Here is an 11,396-nt window from a genome sequence, read left to right as displayed (position 1 = left end):
AAGGAGCTCTATTTCCTAAATATATCATCTCTTTGGTTGGGGTGAATGTTTATGTCTTGATACTGCAGGCAAAAATATGGGCCCATGAAGGAGAGGCAAGGCAGTGATAAGGAATGACAACACAAAAATAAAGAAATAAAAATAAGAATCGGAAGTAGTCTGTAGCAATGCTGCTAAAACTTGTAAATTCTTGCCCTAGAACAATAATCAAGAAAAGAAGAGAAGAACCGCGCATTTAAAATTGCACACAGGAGGGCAGATCACTGTGCCAAGCAAAGATGAAGTGACACAAACTTCGTAAATTGCAAGATTTTAGAGTCAAACAAGAAGTGGATTGCAAAACAGTGTCTATGTTGAGCTAGTTTATGGAAGAAAAAATTTTTCCAACTCTTGAAGAAATTATTTGGGTCTAACACATCTAACACCTCATCCGGAAAAGAATTCAATTCCTTTAAATAATCGGTCGCCAAAAAGTTCATTTGTTTCCTCAGTACTTTCCTCAGTACTGTTCGAAAGTACTTTGACTGGCATAAAAACTTTGAACTTTGAAGGTTACAGGCCTGAATATAGAGTCTTTTTCAAAAATATGTGGCTCAAGGGGTTTCCTTCAAAGTCGTTTAGCGGGGCTCTTAAGCACACCTGACAGTGCTAACCTTGGGAGATTTGAGGACTTAAGTTCCTCCCGCCTTGGTGAGATTAGGGTCCCTCAGTATGCAAGAGGAGCAGCTCTGTAGGGCTCAGTAGGAGACCCCTGCGGCTGTATACGTTTGACAAAGACTGTACCTTAATAGGGTAGAACGTTGGGCCAGTTGGTGTAGCGACATAATTAAAAAAAAACAACTTTGCGCAGAATAACACTGGACGGGAGGGAGAAACACGCACACACACACACGAGCTTTTTTTAAAGACTGTACAGTCCGCGTCACCCTTGTGTAGAGCGCTCGGGCGGTGCACTTCCCTGCAAACAAATCGGGATATTGTCGCAGCCGCTAGGTTCCAAGGGCAACACTTGCACAGAAGTAGTGCCAGATAGACCCGCAAACATAGTAGATACGAGCACTTTTCCCAGAAATCAGGGGCTGCTGTCAAATTTCATTTTTTTGCCAGGTATGCACTGTTCGAGCGCTGTACACAAGGGTGACGAGGCCTGTACGTATGTACCGAAGCTTCTGAAGCCAAGTCCCTACGCAGTGGCTCACAAATGTACTTCATTTAAAAGGCCCTGGACGATAGCGAGCAGCCATAAAACTGTAGGAAAGCTAAAATTGTATAGTCTGGCATAGATCTGTGACGTTAGCAAGATAAGGTGGCGCTGCTGTCGCTGGCTGGATGCGGACCGTGGCAAACGTTTGGGTTACGTGCCCTAGAAATACTAGTAAACAAAAGTATTCAAAGAAATTTTATTACTTAACACTGCACCTACCAGGTCGTTCCTTCGAGAAAAAAGCTGAATGCAGACATGGACAAAAGTTTTCGGGATGTGGATTCGCGGAAAAAACAATATTTCAGCATTTCCTCGCTAGCTAGTCAGATAGAATTCGTCTAGCAAATCGAGCACGCACGTCTCGTTCATGCTCCTATGCATTTCATTGACGTGGTTTGAGTAACTGCGCCGCAGTAAAAAATTTTTCCGCTAATCTGCATGCCGCACACTTTTTTCTTTGTACATCCTAGAATAGAAGGTTGAAGTATGAGATTTAATTTCAAAGGTGATGTATTTGTAAACCACCGCGATATGTGCGTTTCGGGGTCGTACTCACAGGGGAGTTCTGGGCGTAAGTGCCGCCCATAGAAGCTCCTGTAAACAAAACTTTCCGAAATATTTTTCCCTTTTCAGAGAGCACCTATGGAGAGCACCGTCAGAGAGCACCGTCAACCCTTGTCGAGTACTTCGAAGAAAAATATGGCAAAGCGTGCGGGACATCTCGAAGCTGATATATTTTTGAAAGGTCACTATAAATGCCTGTTATTACGCATGCAGGATATCCCCAACAGGCGCTCGATCATCTTGGTGTTTTTCGGAATACCACAAGCTTCTTGGAGAGTGAGACATGCTGCCCCATGCGCTACATTTGCTCACTAATGCAGTTCTTCAAAGAAGACAGCCTAGGCTACCCTACATGAAAAAACAGTCACAAAACGTCAATGTGAGTTAACGAAAGCGAACCAGCGAATCGCGCACAGTAGCAGACAATGGCGCACACAATACACCAAGCAGCCTGCCGCGACCGCGAGTGCCCACTATGTTTGTATACAATATGATGTTCTATTCGTTTTTAAGACCAATGTAATATCCAACACGTTTTATTCCGCCGTAGTGGTTCAGTGGTTATGGTGCTCTGCTGCTAACTCGAGAAACGCTGGTGCGATCCCGGCTGCGGCAGTCGGATTTCATTGGAGGCGAAATGCTAGAGGCCCATGTGCTGTGCGATGCCAGTGCAGGTTAAGAAGTCCAGGTGGTCGAAGTTATCAGGAGCCCTCCACTACGGCATCCCTCATAGTTTGTTTCCGGGACGTTAAACCTCGTAAACCAAGGTAAACCAAATAAACGTGTTTACTTAGAGACCAATTTTCTTTGATTCATTCACCTTTTATTTTGCTCTTCCGTATACCAATTTTCTGTGATTCATTCACCTTTTATTTTGCTCTTCCGTATCCCATATACAATTTGCAAGAAAACATCTGTTTTCTTCCTCAAAAGCTCGGAGAACGTACCAAGAAAAAAATTTTCCTTTAAGCTTTTAATCGAGTTTCATCAAGCACTACCAGTATAATTGACGGAATTGGTGAAAACTAATAACCTTTTTTAGGTGTTCAGAAAGCCAGTAATGTATTACAGTAGACTGTTCTAACCCGGAAGCTTCTTAATATTAGCATTGATTAAAGCTGTTCCTGCAACGAAAATTGTTGGTTTCATGAACATACGGCGTAGTGTTAAATACCAGTCTCTCTAAATGGCTAGTTTTAAACAGTTCTCTGTGTGTGAAATAGTGTTTCGTTTCGTTTTCTGCGAAATCTGGCGTCGCCAACAGGTCCACATTACCGCACCTCTTATGACAGCCACAGCTGTTAAGTGCTCTTTCCTAGGTTTCCAGTCGCAGTGGTAGTAATGTGTCGTAGTCTTCTGCGCAATCGGTGGGTGCATTGCCGTGGGAACCAGCCGGTGGGTAATTACACCGGAAGGAGTATGAGGTGGTTAGAGTGGCAGGAGTAGGGTATTGCTAGAGCGTAAGACTGCATAACTGGAGTATAGTTACTACAGGGTCATTCCCCGCCAAAGGTCCCAGGCGTTGCGCTCTACCATCTCTAATTTGTTCAAAAAAATTCATGGAAACTTAGCGTAATGTGTGTATTGAAAGCCTGAAACATTCTTGCCGAAAAAAAATTATTCAAGAGGTGTAGGCAGTTTGAATATTTAGAAAAGGCGAGAAACCAGGCACTGCTCAATAACTATAACAAGTTCAAATTTTTAGAAAACACCTAATTTTTTTCAGTGACATTTGCACAGATTCTGTCTTCCGATGTAAATCGGAGCATGCAGCTTTACACGGCATAAATATCATTAAAAAATCGAAAAGAAGTGTGAAAACGTGTCATATTTGTCGTTTTTTGTTTTAAATATCAACTTGCTCCCGGAAATTTGGAAATAGCCGTTCGGTTCCTCTAGATGTCTAGTACCTGTAATAAATGGTGATGAAACTGAGTGCAGAGAAGTAAAAAAATACTAAATTTTTAAAAAGCGCGTTTTGAGCCAACAACACTCGTTAATTTCACCCTGAGGTGGTCCAATTAAATATACAAAGAATAGCTGGTTACGTAGAACAATTTATTGCTTTTCATTTCTGAAATCTTTATCGAGATGATTTTTATTTAAAGCGAGAAAAGAATTTTTGAAGTTCAGCTCTCGGGCCCAAGTTGCGTCGTCTCATAACGCCTCTTCACCGCAGAGCACGATGTTGCCGACACTGTAGCAACGCGAAATCTATTGTACATGTTCTTAAGGGAGGTTTGCACTGCAGGCAAGCATGGGAACGTTGAGTAGTCGAACAGGTATTCGTGGGAAAAGATTTTCTTAACGTTGCTAGGGCGGCACACGCCCAAGTGAGCTAGTTGTTCGGTGTGGTTCTGTCGCAGTCAGTCATTCTTGTCGGCGCCATGACAGACGTAATCAGCAGCATAAGAGCTTGTGAGACGCCGATCTGGAAATGACCAGAATGATCCGGGGCTGAAACAATTCGCGACGCAGCAGCACCACGTGGTACCTGGTCCTTGTGGCCGTCAGAGGCTCATGCCCGGTTGTTTCCGATGTGATGTGTTTGTTGTATTTGATTTAATCAGTGCAGTTTCTGCATTAATACTCCAGCGAAAACTGTAGACGAGCCACTATGCTGGCGAAGCACCTTCATGCGGGCGACGCACCTATGCGCGAGCGGGCCGCGTTCACCACCAGAACGTCTCGCGTTACTCGACGCAGCAGTGTGCCCTTCGCGCCTTCACGTGTGTTATTTCTTCTGAACGTTAGTAACTGTGACCCTTGACACCCCTACAAGTAACGACTGAACCGCACTAATTAAAGCCAAACTGCGCGTAAGACTCGTTCGGGCGGCGGGGCCGCGCGCGCGGGAGCCTCACAAAGACGACGTCCTCTCGGTGGCTTTCACGTTCACACTGACTTTATTTACACGGGTCGAAGTTTGACACAAAATACATGAATACAAAAGGGAACAGTGGGAAGGGGAGAAAAGAAGGCATCTCGAGCGGTTGGCCTCGGGCAGTCGGGAGAAAGAGAGATAGAGAGAGCCACTTGTGACCTTGGTCAGACCCGGCGCGAGGGCGGGTGTCGCGTTGCCCCACGTTGAGCGTCTTCCCGTTCCGTCCCTTCGGGGCCGTCTCCTATTTTCCACAACGTGCATGCGCTCCGAGACGCGCGCTCTCCGCGATCTTATTCAGATATCGATATAGCACTTGTGATACGCCTGCCATGCCAGCTCGTCATCCCTCCTCGTGGTCCATGTGAAACAGCACGTTGAATACCCTTGTTTTTCTTCTCTTGGCCGCCCCGCGCCAAAGCGGGTCTGTTCGAACTTCGAAAGCTAAAACGATCGCGTTTATTGCATACCATTCGGCGATTGTCGCGCGACATCTTCTTTAGCTCCAGCCCTAAACATGCATGGCAGCGAACGACGGCAAAATGAAGCTCTTATCTGGCTTAAGTATCGTGCCATTCCAGGTGCCGCGTTCTGCGGTGAAGAGTCGTTAAGAGACGATGCAACTTGTGGCGCGAGAGCTCAACTTCAAAAATTTTTTTCTCACTTTAAAGAAAAATTACCTCGATAAAAATTGAACAAATGAAAGGAAATGAACTGTTCAGTGTAACCCGCATTTCTTTGTACTTTTACTTGGACCACCTCAAGGTTAAACTAACGAGTGGTTTATAGCCCAAAACGCACTTTTTGCAAATTTAGTATTCCTTTTTACTTTTGTGTACGCAGTTTCATCACCTGTAACATTTATTGTAGGTACTAGACATCAATAAGAACAACAAGGGTATTTCCAAATTTCCGACAGCAGGCTAATATTCAAATCAAAAAACCGCAATTATGGTAGATTTTCATACTGGTTTTAGATTTAAAAAAAAATATTTATGCCCTATGAATCTGCATGCTCCGAATTATATCGAAAGGCATTATTTGTGCAAATGTGAATGAAAAACTGGTGAAGTGTTTTCTAAAGATTTGATTTTTTTATTAATTATTGAGCAGTGCCTGGTTTCTCGCCTTTTCTAAATATTCAAACTGCCCTCACCTCACGAATAAATTTGTTTCGGCAAAAATATTTCAAGCTTTCATTACGCACATTACGATAATTTTCCATCAATTTTTTTGAACAAATTGGAGATGGTGGAGCGCAACGTCAGGGACGTTTGGCGTGGAATGACCCTACAGGAACCATTCGGAGGGTGGTTTCTGTAGAAGGGGGTGGGGAGTATGTCACGAATGGAGGAATCTAGCCCGATCTACCCGCGGCTTCTGTTGCGAAACGCGCTGCCCGAGCAGAGGGTCATTTGTGGAGCCACGCGCCTAGAGCGGCGGAATAAGTGAGTGAGCTTGTCGAAGTGTGAGTATGTGTGGAAAACTAAAGATGGCGCTCTAAGTCTGCACAGATATGAAGCTGCTCTCATATTCTCTATCACAACATATCGTAAAATAAAATACCTTAACATCTGTTGTTGAATCTCGCGTTAACCACTGGTAACCGTCCTGTCATTTTTTTTCTCTTTTTTAACAGCGAGCGCTCCATGAGCATCGTTCTGCGATATCGTGTCTTCATAACACGCTGCACCCTTAACCCTTGACATCCCTATGTCATACGACCTTCACAGCAATACGGCTATACAGGAAAGCTATACAGCTTTCTCATAAACTTCGTAGATAAAGAATAATTTGTCCTGGCCCGGAGTTTGAACACTGGGCCAGGACAAATTTTACTTTTTCACGGGGACTGAGAAGGAGGAATGAAAGAAAGCACTTAAATTCATTCGAATAGTTATAAGTCTACATATTAATTATGACGTACTGCTGAAGCTTAGGCAAAAAGTAATTGCTTGGCAAGTTCCTACCAGTACAAGAGAAGAATTATTGTTTTACATCATTGGTATCTCCTTTACATGCATCCTGCCTGTAATTTTCCCATATCTTCATGATAGCAATCACATAAAACTCCAAGCATACTTCCCGGAAAGACTGCAGACCTCATAAGCACCACTAAAGGATTTTGTTCGCTTAATTGGATATGCTGACGACGAAATTCTTGAAGTCCTTTATTGAAAAGTGAGGAAAAGAAACACCGTGGTGCTACGCAGCCGCAGGTCTTTACTTTTTCTGTAATGAGTGGCTAAGGCATTGAAACACCACGCTGTAACTTGAACATATTGTACTTTGTTGCCCTCTTCTAAACTTTTTGCATTGTTTCTTTTGCTGGGTTGTTAATAATTCAGGTTCTACTTCATGGTGTTTCTATTCTGGAAATTCGACGCAACTTTTTGGCCGTTTATTTCAGACCGCAATTTTCTTCTTTTTTCGGCCAGTATATTTTTCTATGGCGAAACAATTTTGTTCTTATATGTGGCATCTCTGTGCAGTCGTTAGTGACGAATAGTTTATTTCGGTCTACTTGTTGGCACTAGGAGCCGATGTTGCAGCAATTAACACGAATATTGACGTATTTAGAGTCAGGCTTGCATAAGAAAATGCTATTGCCAGAACAAAAAGCAAGGGGTTGGAGCTAATAAGCAATCGGGTCGTCAGACAAAGCCATGAGTAAAAGTTTAGTTCGTGGAACCGTCGCCAAGAGGGCAGCGTATCACGTGGTCCATATGATGAGTGCAGTGGAAGGTCGGCCGTTGAACCATTGAGTTAACCCAGAGCACGATATATTTGTGTTTTTATTGTTACAAAAAGGTCAGGGTCCTAAAATGTAGTACAAAACAACTTAACTAGGTAGCAGCCATAAAAGAATTATGACAGTCTGTGGGCATAAGGCGTTGCGTTAGCAAAAGACGCTAAGCGAAGAGGTGAAGCCTGTCGGTGCGCAGCGGCGTGTGCATGAGGTCGCACAGCAATACCCAAAATGCCCAACCGTATTACTTTATCCACTTACACCACTGTCTCGGCGTGCACTTGGCCTTCGCATTATATTTTCTTCAGTGACCGATTATAACGCCTACTGAATAGCAAACAAGCTGTATAGGGTGCATGTCAAGGACAGTGACGTTTTTCAGTTAAAACGGAGCTTTACGAAATATCTATCGAGTATTGTTACCGTTTTTTTGCTTAAACCAGAACATCGAGACTCTATTTGTGAGTCAAACGCAATATCGTCAAATCAAATTGGTGGCGCGTAGACTTGTTACGGTGCGTTGACTTGTTACGGTGAATTATTCTTTCCTCACAATGATAGCAATGCCCATTCCTGTTGGAAAACATCTGCATAAAATAAAAGAACAGAAGTGGTATAAGAATGAGAATAAATAGAAAGAGCAGAAGGAAAATAACTGATACATGACGGTACAAGGGTAATCGCAAACAGGTGGTACGTGATGACAATTGCGAGTATGGCTTTTTGAATGTACGTATATTCTGGTGCGCCACAGAGTTCGGTGCTGGGGCCACTGCTCTTTCTAGTTTACAGCAATGAAGTAGTAGCTGTTCTTGGAAATTCCAATAAATTGAAACTGTCTGCGGGTGATTGCCTCATTTATGCACCTATCACGTGTGAATGAAATTAGATTAACATTAACCAAAACCTGCAGGCTTTTGCACTTTTGTGTCATAAATGGGGAATGAAAATTAATCTTAATAAGACGACATTTACTCATACAACTAACAAGCGAAATATATAATTTTTTTCAGTACAAAATTGCAGGTCACAATTTGGTTAATGTTAGTATGTTCAAGTATCTTGGGGTGTCAGTTTCTCACAATTTAAGTTGGCGCATTCATATTAAAAATGTGTGTGCGGTGGTACATAGAACGCTGTGTTTCCTGAGAGGAAAGTTCGGGAGAGTAACAAAAGACGTCAAACATTCAGCAAACAAATCTCTCACACGGCCCTCCATAGAATATGCGTCAATAGTATGGGCTTCTTACCTGGAGATTCCTTCAACCGAAATAGAAAAGGTTCAAAGACGTGCGGCGAGATCACCCCGATCGTGGCGCTCCAAGAACATGCGCAGCTGAATACACTAGATGAGCTGGTGCAGCAACGACGCAATGCTCACCGGCTTAAGTTCCACCTTACACACACAAGGTGTGCACTCAGGGCATATGCTTCATCGCACTACATTCTACAGCCGCCCCCCGCCAGTTCTTCCTCCCTTGCGTTTTGTGCAGCTAAGCGAAAGCAAACCAACTGAACTACGTCGGCCATCATCTACCCGTGCGGCATCGTCGTTTCGCGACCGAATTACAGAACAAGACGCTAATCGGCAGCATGGCTCCATCGTTATGTACGTTGACGCAAACATCCAGGCCTGCGAAACAACAACGGCAGTTTACTGTCCTTGTAAGCCTGCCCTGAACAAAGCGTACAGGTTTTGCCTCTCAGAACCTCCTTCGTCCTTCTGTGCAGAGATGCTTGCGGTTCAAGAGGCACTTTGCTCTGTGGCCGCCGTTCCCATGCTACCGACGGCCCGCATTGTAATTCGCACCGACGCCCTTCACGTCACACGCCTACTGCGACGAGTCAGTCGCACCCCAGAAATCTGCCAAGACATCCTAGCGGCACGCATCCCGCAGCAAATCCGTATTGAGTGGGTCCCGTATGACTTCCTAAGCGCACAAAGCAGCGCAGATTCTGCGACCCGCCTTTCGACACCAACCTCGTCTTTGCCTCGAGTCCTCACTCTGGATGACACCACCCTCCTTTTAACGAGAAAGGAACACCTCCGTCGCCGCACACGTGGTCTAATCCATCTGTGCGCGGTAACCTTCCCCCGTGGTCTTACACGTGCAGAGGAGGTTGCGTTTCAGAGGAGACGTGTCGTGGTTGTCCTAATTCTAGCCGTGACACGCAAGTGGCCGCAATTTCAAGATTTCTATTCCGGACACATTTCTTATTGTGTAAATAGTTTGTACATATTACTTCTCTCCCTGTCCTCTATTCCTGTCCCCTCACCTCTTTCATTTCATTTCTCCATTCTGCCTGCTGTCCTTTATTTCCGCAGCCCCAGCTCAGGTGCTTCAGTATCGATGGCAGATGCCGGGGTTAGCAAAAATCTTTTCCTTCATTTATACTATTATTTTTAATAAAACCACTACCACCACCACCTATTCTCGCCCGGGTGTCCAGTCTGCAAGATCAGAGATAGTGAGGCGGATATTCACCACCTGCGGTGGGTTTGCCAGGCGCTGAAGCCGACGAGAATTCGGCACCTGGTGGCAGTGGGTCTCTCATCGAACAATCCCGGATCCATATATCGCTTGTACACAGGGATCACATCATCGCTCACTGCTCAATTTTATTATATCAGCCAGCCTTTTTTTTATTTATTTAAGTATCCTCGTCATCTCTCATTTCATACCCTTTTATGCCCTGAGGCAACCAATATCACTAAAAAATAGCGTATCAAGTCATTCACGGGAAATTAACATTTATAAAGAAAGATATCTGCAGCCTCCAGGTAAATTGAGCTCCCACCTTAATGACCACAAAGCGATTCGGCCATACTTGATCCGAGCTAACATCTTTCACTGCTCAATCTTTCCAGATGCCATCGAGAACTGGAATAAACTGCCCGCTCATGTTGCTGAGTCTGCAGGCGTAGCGGCATTCGTGAATGCACTTGGTGACTCTGTCGACGCATGGGATTCCTGTGGATGTGCGCGTAACTGACCGTCCGATATTTCTTTTTTTATAGCAGGCGGCTGCACGGTGGTGTGAATTGTGTTGCGTTTTTATGCTGTCTTGTATGCTCGAATAAGAAAGTAAGAAGGAAAGAAAGTAAGTAAGAAGGTAAGCAAGTAGGTACGTAAAGTAAGTAACCCCCGTATTCACAAACGGATCTTATGCTTATGGCAAGAGAGCTACTTTCATAAGAATAAGATAAGAATAAGAATAAGGGAAAGTATAGGTGCGCTTCAGAATTCCTACTTAACGCAACAAAAGAAAGCCTTAAGAAAGTTCTACTTATCGTGACAGGAAACAAGCCTGGGAACGAGACTGTAAGATATTTTCAGAATAAACTGCTAGCTTATTCCCAAATAAATATCTCTGCGTGACTGAAAACAATTAAATACGTTTTGACTTGAGCGTTAACATACATTTCACTCAAAATTTTAATGCAAAAATGGTACTTTTAGCGAATCGTCGTCTTTCTAGTCTGGCAACACTTCTCCCTTCCTCTACGTAAAGTGCCTAGAATATACTGTATATTCTAGGCATTGTACTGTGCGTTTTGTGCTGTTCAGTTGGTGTTTACTTCAGTTTTTTTTCATCGTGCCTGTGTTTTGTTTACAACCTCTCCTTTTCCTTTTTGTTTTTTATAATTTTTACCCGCATATTCATTGTTTTGTCATGGCTGGTGAAAGAAGAAAAATTAATTTCACCGAAGAAGGAAGACGTATTCCCACGGACCTCTTTGACATACACGAAGAAGTCATTGAGAACCAGCGGACGGACGCGGTGTCTGTGCTCCAAAAGAAGAAAAAATGGGAGCAAATAACGTTTGATTTCAATAACCAGCATGGCGTGCGACTCGCCACTCCCTGCAGCTGCGTAAATGCAGGGAAAACCTGAAGGAAAAGTGGCGGAAGTGCAAGGCCGTCGACACGAAGGAGTTATTCCGTACATGTTAGCTGCCTTCTCATCAAATCCATGTTCCGCTGTAATAAACTCTC

Source organism: Amblyomma americanum, chromosome 1 (genome assembly GCF_052857255.1).
Source record: "Amblyomma americanum isolate KBUSLIRL-KWMA chromosome 1, ASM5285725v1, whole genome shotgun sequence".
Taxonomy (NCBI): domain Eukaryota; kingdom Metazoa; phylum Arthropoda; class Arachnida; order Ixodida; family Ixodidae; genus Amblyomma; species Amblyomma americanum.
Note: the sequence above shows the minus strand (reverse complement) of the source record.